Genomic DNA, 10061 nt, shown 5'->3' with positions numbered 1-10061 from the left:
ACAAGCAGTTGACTCTGCATCTGACATTCCGAACCTGCTTAGGCAACTGAATTGAGCCCAGTGACCATAAAGCAAAAGTACGGAACTTAAGGTACCAAGATCTCTTATCACCTTTGCTGATGTGGTATTGTACAGAAGCACCATTGTGTGTCCTACTGCCCAGGAAGTCATGCCATCTTGGTGTTAAACTTTGCTGGCATCAGCCTGTCCTATATTCTGTGTGCTTATGGTTGCACTGTGTGGACGTGACACACACAACGATCCCAGATGGTTTATTCATGATAACTTCTGGGGCTTTGTCATTGCTGGAGCTTCTCAGTCATGTTTTCTGTTCTCAGGTTGGTTTTGCATCTCAGCTGCTTGGACCTCACAGCCTTTTGATCTGGATAACTACACCAATGCCAACTGCCTCTGTCCAGCCACTGCCACTGGAGGGAAGTGCATAGCTGGTTTCTACTGCCCCAAAGGAAGCCCAGAGCCTCTTCCTTGTCCTCCAGGGTTTTACTGCAATGCCTCAGGTTAGTGGCTTTGAAGAGCAGGAGTGATCTGTTTTGTGTGGACAAGGAAATGTTGGTATTTAAGAACTTGTTAGAGGACCCTAAAGCTAAGTTCAGGGTGATAAACCTGACTTGGCCCAGAATTTGCTGTGTGACCTTGAGCGAGTCACTTTGCTGCTGTGGCCATGTTCCCATCTTCAGAGGGCCAGTGTGAACACACGTCGTTATAGGTTCATGGACATGGGGAATCGGGTCTCCTGTCAGAGAGGTCTGTGTTATACCCCCTGTATTCTCTGTCTCTGCAGACCCTGCAGGTGCTGGGATCCTGACTTCTGCTTCATTGTCTCCTCCTCCTTTTCTGTCCTTTCAGTGTGTTAAATTGGAGGTGGTTTTATCCTGATACGTCCATAGAGCTGGAATGGGGCTTGCGCGAGGCCTTTGGTGTCTCCCTGGATTAGCATAGAATGGGGCTCAGGTGTTGCCTTGCGATGTTTTCCCAGAGGGAGGCTGCAAGTGGTTGTCTCTCCTGCTTTTCTCCCTTTGACTTAGTAGTTTGAGTGCCGTAATCTGTCTTCCAGGTCTGTCTGTCCCCAGTGGGGAGTGTACTGCTGGGTTTTACTGCAAAGGAGGAGCAGCTCTCCCTAAACCAACAGATGGTGTGACTGGGAATATCTGCCCTGTGGGGACTTACTGCAGTAAGTATCCAGCATCAATCAGGACTAAAGATTCTGTGTCACATAATATCTGAAATACTGAAAATTTCATGTCATGTAAGATCTGAAACACAGATGGACGATTTTGAGAGTGTGGTGGCCAGCTTGCTAGGATCTGCTCAGAGTGCCCAAAGTCCCAAATTCTTCCCCTGGCCTGTTCTTTGAAAGTGTTAAGTGACTTATTGGTCTCAATGCCTCAACTTGTCTGTCTCTAGAACGTATTTAGCTTCACCTCTGTTCCCCTTGGTAAAATGAAGCTAATAATGAGTCCTCTCCCATGCAGGACTGTTTGATCTATGAGTGGAAAATTAAACTTCACTGATGCTGTTTCCATGCTGCTGTGTGCTCATCCAACCCCTGAATGCAGCGATCTCATTCATTTTCCATTGCTGATTTCTCTGTTTTGCTTCTGTTCTTACAGTGGCAGGATCAGCAGTACCCAAGCTCTGCCCAGCTGGCACCTTTTCCAGCCTTCCAGGGAGGAGAACGCTTTCCGAGTGCCAGCCTTGCCCCTCTGGCTTCTACTGCGATGTACCTGGCCTCGGTGCCCCAACTGGAGAGTGCTGGGAAGGTAAGTCAAGAATAAACTCCACTGCACTGCAGATTGACAAAGTCTCTGGGACCGTGCTCAAAGGAGCAGGTGTTGGTGTGTATGGGGCAAGATCAACATCGTGTCTTTCTGAGAGTCACTGTCTGAGTGGGAAAGCCATTCCCCTTCTGAGAGATCTGTCGGCGAGTCAGAGAGGTGCTGTAACCTCCACAGGCATCCAGAAAACAGGAGTTAAACTTTTTGCGATACCCATATGTTATTTGGTGCATCCCTCGTACAAGAGATGATTATCATTGACTCAAGCCTTCCCATGGATGAAGGTGTAGAGTTTTGCTGCCTGCTTTGGTGGTTTCCTTCTCAACTGGAGAAGAACAATTTCTGGCTCTGTGAGAAGAGGCCTTTAGTGGTTAAAACAGTTCAGATGTGAAAGCAGAAAAGGTAACTTCTGTGTGTTTTGAACAATTTGAGTATTGGCAAGGGAAGGCTCTGATATTCAGTGGGGAAACTTTATTTGAAGGGTTTCAGTAACTGAAAGGAAACAGAGATCAATGCTGTGTCCTTAAGCATTTTCCTGTGCCACCTGAATGTTCTGTCCTGCGTTCTGGGGACCACTGGGTGGTAAACTTCCTTCTGAAGAGTGCAGCAAGTGGAAAGCTTTGATGTGTATTTGTCCCAGCAGGAGTGTGATTCAGACCAATAGTAATTTAAGGTCATCAATAGATTCATTTCTTAAGTGGCCAGTGAGGCGCTTTGTGTGCCTGGGAGGACCCATTAGGTGGCTTCTCTTCTAATGAGCAGCACCTCAACAGCTAGCATCTCTCAGTGGCTAATTTAGCTTTCCTTCCTCTGTCTTCACTGCAGGCTATTACTGTGACAGCCAGCAAGGGCCAGTCATTGATTTCACCCTGTATCCATGCCCGCAAGGTTTTTACTGCCTGCCAGGGACCAACCGGAGCACTCAGTACAGCTGCCCTGCAGGAACCTTCGGACCAAGACAAAAATTGAAGTCTATCAAGGAATGTCAAAGATGCCCACCCGGAAAATACTGTGAACTCTCTGGTCTTGCTGCCCCAACAGGTCTGTTGCCGTTCTGAGCACGTTTGCTGCTGCTGGAGAGTCATGTCAGTGGCTGGTGGCTGGCACCAGGGATTGGAGTTAGGGCTCTAGGGTTCTGATCTCAGCTCAGGTGAACTGTTCCATTGTCAAGAACTTCCTGAGAAAGAAAAAGATCCTTTTTTCTAAGCAAGAAGTAAGAGAGAGACTGCAGAACTAGAATTCAGAAAATCCAATGGGGAGTTTTCCAGTGTCAAATCTATGAAGCGGTTTTTTTTTTTTTTTGAATTAGTTTTGTCAGCCTTGTCCCTGAAGACCTGATCCTTTCACATACTTGGTGCTCATATGATTAGCAGAGGGAGAGAGGGTAAAATATCCAACAATGACATCTCTACTTTTTTTTCAGGATTGTTTTTTCACATTGGTACTGATGATATTTTGTTGCTCCTCATCCTGTAGAAATAAAGGCCCTAATTCAGCAAAGCAGTTCACTAAAATTCTTAATGTTTCGGGCTTTGCTTGAGAGTGTGTTGAATACGTGTCTAAAGAGAAATGTTTGCTTAAGTGCTTCCCCAAATAAGGCGGCAGTGCTCAGTCTGAGCTAAGTGCTGCCCTATCTAGGAACTGTCAGTCTGGCATCTGCTACCAGTCCTGCACTCCTCACAGTTACAAGCAGCTCCTCGGCTTGATGACTGCTACATCGCTCATCTGTAGCCTGGCAGTGGCTCTGCACGATGGCACAGCAGATGACTGTATTTCAGTCTGTATTTGGAGATTTGTAGTTATGTACCATTGTCTGAAGACATTTGTGTATTTTGTATATATTATTCTGTTTCCTAGGGGATTGTGCTCAGGGATTTTGGTGCAAAAGTGGTGCCCGAGTAAGAAGCCCTCAAGATGGAGAATCAGGACTTCCTTGTCCTCCTGGTCATTATTGTCCTGAAGGTAGAGTGCTCTGCTAACGCGTAATTTTTCTTTATTCATAGAAAGCTTGGGGTGGCATTTCCTCACTCAGGTGCAATTGATTTTGCCAGGTGCACCCCTCCCACTGCAGTGCCCTCCTGGCACATGGTCTGGCAGCGAAGGCAGTGGGAGTTTGCAAGACTGCCAGCCCTGCCTGGGGGGGTATTACTGCAACGGCTCTGGGCAGAGGACCCCCTCTGGCCACTGCAGCCCAGGGTGAGTAGAGGGGCAAGCACACTTATGTGCTCGGTTGTAGAAGAGGTGTTCTGCAAGGGGTCGTCTTTACCCTTCTGAAATAAAGGGAGTATGTTCCTGTATTCATGACTGCAGGTACTACTGCGTCACTAGGGCCCAGACACCAACTCCCACTGATGGCCTCTCAGGAGCCCCATGTCCAGTCAGTCACTTCTGTCCTCTTGGATCCAGGGGTCCAGTGCCGTGCCCCCCTGGCTCCTACATGCCACACACCCGTGGAGAGAAGTGCCATGCTTGCCCAGAGGGTGAATACTGTGTCTCTGGTGAGAAGCCACAGCCGTGTCCCCAGGGTGAGTAACGGTCCTACTCAAGTGTCTGGTTTGCCTTTGATTTTCCAGAGACTGATGATTCTGATCTGTTCTCTCTTTTCCAGGGTATTTCTGTCCCAAGGGCACAGCTCTTCCAATTGCTTGTCCCGCAGGGTCCTATAACCCTTCACAGAGGCAAGCCAGCTGCCTCCCTTGTCCTAAAGGGTAAGAGTGAGACAGTGAGCTGAGCATTGTATGTATGAGTAAGAGACTGTTGGAAATAATTGTTTATCCAGCCATCATGGAGCAGTGTGCAATGGGAAAAGAAGTTATTTTACCACTGAAAAGCACTTGGCCCTGTGAGGAAGCAGAGGCAATACTGAGCTCTGTTTAGCAATGCTGTATAGTTGATTATGAGGCCAGGTTTGCTGGAACTCCACTGGAAGGGAGTTTAGATGAGAAGGCTATTGTGAGCAAAGAAACCACTGACACCATAAACTTTTTTTGTGTTTGGTGACCAGTAATAGATGGTTCACTTGGCAACAGGCTGGCAAAGGCCTGTTGAAAGGGAAGAGGATCTTGTTTATCTCCTGATGCTGAGTCTGGCTTTTCCTTGGGGAATTAATCTCCAATTACTGTCTGGATTTGACCTTGATTAACTTCTACAAGTTGATGAATCACAGTCTGGATGTGTTATGACTCAAGTTAAGAAAATTATGTCTCTGTGGCTTTTGCAATTATGCCATCAATTTGGTGTATGAGGAAACAGCCGGGAATGCAGTAGTAATATGTGTAAGGAGGTTTCTTTTGTGGTCAGTACAGCACAGCAGCCCCGTTAGACTAGCTAGTCCCACCATTAAGGTATATTCAGGTGCTTGTGGATAGAATATTGCTAGATAATTTCTTTTACTTCCTTTTTTGAAATCTCTCTTTGGACCAGGTTCTTTTGTCCCAAAAATTCCTCTTCCTTTTTGGAGAATGAATGTTCAGCTGGCCACTACTGCCCTACTGGCACTGCTTCAGCAACTCAGTTCCCGTGTCCTCCGGGGACTTACAGCCCACAGACAGGGAGCAGCCTGCAGTCTCACTGCACTCCCTGTGACCCAGGTAAACAGCAAATAAGCATGGTGACAGGAGAATGTGTGAAAATGTATGTGGAATGTTCTTGATCTTCAGTGGTTCAGAGGATGAGTTGTGTAAGTGCGTAGCTTGCTCTCTGCAATACCTTTCTGGTTTTTTCTCCCAGTGCTAATGGCATTGCTTTGCTTTCTCAGGGCACTACTGTGCACTTGCGGGGCAGTCGCATGTTACAGGGCCCTGTTCGGCTGGGTTCTACTGCAGCGGAGGCGTTTCTAGTCCAACACCTACTGATGGTCTTCTGGGGAACATGTGCCCAAAGGGAACCTACTGTCCTGTGGGCTCTGCCTTTCCACAGCCGTGTCCTCCTGGTTATTATAGCAACTCAACTGGGAATACTGGGCTCAAGGACTGTCTCCTGTGTGATGCAGGTACGATACTGAAAAAAAGGATTAGCAAGATTATAGCCAGACATCAGCATTTTTAGGGTTTCTGAGAAATTTTGTGGTTCTAGAGCAGGCAACTATTTTCTTGGAGAGAGATATTAAGCAGAGCATGGAGAGACTAAATATGCTAGTTTTCCACGTAAGAGGATACTCAGTGTGCTGTGAGCAGCCCTTCCCACCCTTTCTCTAGATGCATTCGTACTTAGAGGTGGTATGAGGGATGGTCTTTGTTCAGGCCTGTAAGCTCCGCATTCCCGGTGAAAGCATCCCAGGAGAGTAGAATGTGGATGTCATCAAACTTAATGCCTCAGTGATGACTTCCCTGCTGCGTGTGTATTTGCTGTTGTCTGTCTAGCGTGACCGATATCATTACGGTCATTTTGTGGTCCCTCTTAATTTCAGGGTATTTCTGCAATGGGACTGGACTCATGTCCCCAGCTGGATTATGTGAGGCTGGATTCTACTGTAGTGGAGGAACCATTTCTCCTAAACCTCCCAGGGTAAGCTGTGCTCGTGGTGTAAATAGTGTAAAATGTCATATCTGTGGAACCATACAGTCACCTTGGTTCTGTTGTGCCCGATGAAACTCTCCCTTACTGCAGTATCTTCTATATCAGGTACCTCTGCTTTACGGATAGTAAAAGGGGCTAGAGAAGCAAAATACACCTGGCTCTCCTTCAGCTTTTATGCCTCAAAGCTGACTGAAAATAGTTCTGTCTTTGCATGTTGGTGCTGCATAGCAGAGAGGAATGCCCTGTCAGATTAAAATTACAGCTGCTGGGAGCACATGTGTTTGATTAGAATGCCGCGTCCTGTCAGCCCTCCTCCAAGGCAAAATACAGTAAGATCTTTTGAAGATGACAACTCAAAAAGACCCTGGTTTTATGCCACAGCTCTCTGCAGATAGTGAAGGGCCAGCTCAGCGAGCTTTGTTACGGTTAGAACTCTGGTCCCTTATTTTTGGGAAAAGATGGGTGTGCAGCCTTAAAGACTGAGGGATGAGCACAGGATTTCATACTACATGTCTAATTCTCTTCACTGTTAGAATGTGACATAGACTGTTTGCAAGGCCACCCCCTGAGTTTGCAGGCTGTAACTATGGTGTTTTTCTTCAAAGACAACAGTCAGTGGAGGACCATGTCCACCTGGACATTACTGTGTGGTGGGGAGCAGCAGAGCCCAGCCGTGCCCTGCAGGGACTTACAGCCCATCTTGGAGTGCGGCGCAGTGTCTGGATTGCCCAGAAGGCTTTTACTGCACAAGTGCCTCCACAAACTGCTCAGACTGCCCTGCAGGTGGGTGTCATCACACCTACCCACTTATTCTGGGAGATTCTGTTTAAGGGATTAGCAGATGCCCTTGCAGATAGTGGAACAGATTTGTCATTCAGCTGGGTTGTGTGAAGCACAAATCTCTTCCACTGGACGGGCCAATGACCCTGGTCAAAGCCAATGTGACGTAGCTATCACAGAGTAGCGATGAACTGCAAGGTGGGCCGACCGTTGCAGCTTGGGATCAGTTCTTCTCAGAAAAGGAATAGGAAAATGCTATACATGCAAGTCGGGGATCTTTTCTAGGCTATTACCAGCACGTGTTAACCTTTATGAAACCTCTCTTCTCTTTCCTAGGTCACTACTGCCCCAGGAATACAGGATTTGCCACACAGTATCCTTGTCCCCCTGGAACCTACAGTGAAGCTTTAAATATCTGGGACGCTTCTAAGTGCCAGCTGTGTCCTCCTGGAAGGGTCTGTTCCAAGCCAGGCCTCGAAAAACCAGATGGACTCTGCATGCCTGGATGGTTTTGTCCACCTGGATCTGCATCAAGCAAACCAGTGTTGCCTGGAAATTACTCTGGTACGAAGGGGAACAGTAAAGCACAATGATGATTATTATTGAGGAGGTGGTGTTAAGTCACCTCAAGGACCCAACCAGGTTCAGGATGGCTTCCTTTTCCTTTTCAGTTCCCTTAATTTAGTGTTCTAGTTCTACTCTCCCTGAGGTCTTCAGATAAGACAGAGTGCTTGCAATTCTTAGGTTTCAGCTCAGCCTGTGTCCTTTCCATTAGCAGGCGTGGCAGCTCCGGCTTCTGGATCTCTGGGGTTGTGCCAAGCAGGAACCTTTTGTCCTGCTGGTTCATTTCTTCCACTTCCCTGCACTCCAGGTAAGAGAAGAGTCTTTCTTCCTGCACAGGTGTTTTAGGTTGGGTCGGCTTTTTTGTGTGTATGTACTCTTTTGCCTTTTGCCAAGATCAGTAGGCAGTCGCAGTCTGACGCTGCGGCTGTCTGGTTCTCGTGTCTCTGCAATGATGGCCTTGCTTCTGCCTCCTGCATCAGGTTTGTACTGTGCAACTGCAGAGCTCGCAGCCCCGTCAGGTCCCTGTGAGGCTGGCTTCTACTGCACGGGGAGCTCCACGCTCCCAAACCCCATGGATGGAGCAGTGGGGAACATTTGTCCTCGAGGCCACTTCTGTCCTGCGGGGAGTTCTTCTCCATCACCCTGTCCCCCAGGTAGGTTTGATGACAGCTGCTGCCTGCTGTTATTTCTTTTCCCAGTGTCCAGGTGAGCTGCTGAGCACGTCTGAGTCCGTGCCGTTGTTCTGCAGCCCCTCGGTGCTTTAAGCTGGAGATTGCCTTTATGTTCTGCCAAGGGACAGCTGCTATCAGCATGAAAGCTTAGCCTCTGCTCCAGCGCTGACTTATTGGAACTATCAGTCCTAAACGGGCATTCAGACCGTAATGGCAAAGCCGCCTCTGGAGCCTCAGTCTGTGACCTGCGTGCTGCTGTGCAGCTTTTGTTGGGGGGGGGGATCTTCTTTGCTGAGCCCTCCTGAAGGAGACTCCACATAGCCAAGCACATGTAAGAGCCTTTGCTGCCCTCCCTGCACAGTGGGAGCTGCCCTTCAACTTCACCTTTCGTGAGACAGGATTAAGTTGAATGAGAAAGACTGTGGAATGTTTATTCCTTTCTTGCCTTAAATCTGTAGTTATATTAAGCAAGTGATTGCATCGCCCAGCCTAGAAATAAATAGGAAGTCACCTCAGCCATCACCCAGGACAATCTCTGACAGACCCCCCTTACAGCAAGGCTGTCATCTGCTCTCCTAAGGGAGTGCTGAGGACTGTACTCCCTTTGAATGCCATCCAGCTAGCGTCTTCTGCAAGAGGTAGCAGGGGCTAGTGCAGCCAGACAGCGACTGTCTGAGCAGCTTGTGCTCCTCGCCATAGCCACTTCCAGCAGGGTCTGGGGTGACGTGAGAACGTGCTTTTGGTGACTTTTTATTTTCAGGCTCCTTTTTGGCTCATCGTGGTGGCCAGTCAGCAGAGGATTGCCAGGCCTGCTTCCCAGGGTGGTTCTGTTCTCAGCGTGGTCAGAGCTCCCCAGAGGGCTTGTGTAAAGAAGGGTGGTTTTGCCCGGAGGGCTCTCTGTCTGCCCAGCACTCAGGTAGGAAATCTTTGGAGTCATTCTTTATTTTATTTGCAGTGGCAAGATGATCTTGAAATCTGACTTGACTTATGGTTCCAAGTTATGTTTAGAGATGGCTAGCTATTTATTTTAAAACAAGATTTTCCAAAAATTGTTCCAAGAAACACGGGTTAAGCAGTGGGTAAGAGTGTGTAAATGTAATAGAAAAAAATGAGGGAAGTTTACCAATTCAAAAAACAAGCTGAAAAAATACTCCAAGAGGAGTTTATTCTTTGTGATATTTTCACCTTTGTTAGAGTCAGTGAGGGAAAGATTATATGTAGTTGTCTATTCTCCCTTTAATACTGCTGAAGTAGAGATGAGGGAAACACAACTCCTGATATATAAGAAACATACAGGTGGCTCTGGGAAAAGGAAGCTAGTGAACCGCTGTGACAGTGCCGAAAGGCCGCAGTCCCTGCAGCTTTCTGGAAGCTGTTAAGGGCAGCACGTTGGTGTGGCTCTTCAGTTCAAAGCCTAGTTCGGTGACAGGTGAAGTTGGTGTTCAGAGTGCAGCACATGTGCCTCTGCTGCTCAGATCTGTGTTTAGCAATGCTTTGAACAAAACTGGGGGGGTTGTTCTTCATGAAGCTTTTATCTTAGCGAATCTTCCACTTCCAGGTTTGTGGTGTTGCTTCCTCTAATGGTAATTCTTTTTTTGCTCTTAGACTATTTGTGTCCCGTGGGTCACTACTGCCCCACTGGCAGCCCAGATCCCATACCCTGTCCCTCGGGAAAATACCAGGACCAGGCTGGTAAAAGCCAGTGTGAAACATGCCCAGAAAGGAAGTACAT

This window comes from Buceros rhinoceros, unplaced genomic scaffold, assembly GCF_000710305.1.
Source record: "Buceros rhinoceros silvestris isolate BGI_N320 unplaced genomic scaffold, ASM71030v1 scaffold3069, whole genome shotgun sequence".
NCBI lineage: Eukaryota > Metazoa > Chordata > Aves > Bucerotiformes > Bucerotidae > Buceros > Buceros rhinoceros.
This window is presented reverse-complemented; position numbering follows the sequence as displayed.